The sequence below is a fragment of the Populus euphratica genome, unplaced genomic scaffold (genome assembly GCF_000495115.2).
Source record: "Populus euphratica unplaced genomic scaffold, PopEup_1.0 scaffold1953.1, whole genome shotgun sequence".
In the NCBI taxonomy this organism is placed as follows: domain Eukaryota; kingdom Viridiplantae; phylum Streptophyta; class Magnoliopsida; order Malpighiales; family Salicaceae; genus Populus; species Populus euphratica.
This window is the reverse complement of record NW_011501790.1, coordinates 28,170-29,445: the sequence shown is the minus strand read 5'-3', so window position 1 is coordinate 29,445 and position 1,276 is coordinate 28,170.

Genomic DNA, 1,276 nt, shown 5'->3' with positions numbered 1-1,276 from the left:
ACACAATGTTTTCAATAGATTTTAATTGACCACTCTTTTTCAATTCTAGTGCCTCGACTTTTCTAGCTAAAGATGCAAACTTGGCTTGAAGGTCATGATCTTCTCTAAGGTTGTACATACCTCCACTAGATGTATGAGGTTGAGTTTTACTCGGTGCCTCATAAGTACCTGCGGTGTCTTAATTTTAAGTATTTTCAGCTAACAAGTCTAAGTATTTCATTGTTTCATCAAGGTCTTTATCTTCAAAAGTTCCATTGCATATCAGTTCAACCATTTGCCTAATTTAGGTGTTAACTCTTCATAAAAATGTGAAACCAATCTCCATGTTTCAAAACCATGATGAGGGCAAGTACTAAGCAAGTCTCGATACCTATCCCAACATTGGTAAAATGTTTCTCCTGGTTTTTGAGTGAAAGTGGTGATTTGTCTCTTGAAAGAGTTTGTTCTATGAGATGGGAAAAACTTCTTCAAAAACTGTTGTTGCATTTCATCCCAAGCACGAATGGATCCTGGTCTTAAATTTTGTAGCCATGTTTTAGCTTTATCTTTTAATGAAAAAGAAAAAAGCTTTAATCTGATGGTGTTCATGCTACAATTCAAATTATTATATGTGTTGCAGACCTCTTCAAATTCCCTTAAATGCAAGTATGGATTTTCCAATTCTAAACCATGAAAAGAAGGTAAAAGTTGAATAATACCTGGTTTAAAATTAAAATGAGATGCATCAGGAGGAAAAACTATGCATGATGGTGCACTTGTTCTTGTGGGATTCATGTGGTCTCTAAGTGTTCTAGCACGGTTATTCTCATTATTCTCATTATGAAGTGATTGATTATCTTCTTCGGCCATATTTTCTGAAAATGATGAGGATACCCTACAAAGTCTACCACTTTCATTGTTTAACCCCACCACTTAATGTACATAGTCACACTCTCATCCACGTGTAGGAATAGAATAAAAGAAAAAAGAAAACAAAAGAAGAAAAAAAAAGAGAAAAGAAACAAAGTTATATACAAGAAAAGTGAAAAGAGAAAATAAAATAAATACTATAATTTATACAAGAACTTACCTCCCCGGCAACGGCGCCAAAAACTTGACACGACGAAAAGATTGATGTCTTCTCCCAAGTGCAGGAGTGTCGAAGTAATAAATAACCCGGCAAGACCGGGGTCGAACCACAGGGAGGTTAATTGTACAAATTATAAACAACAATTATAAAACAACAATAACAACAACAACAATAGTAATAATAATAATAATAATAATAATAATAATA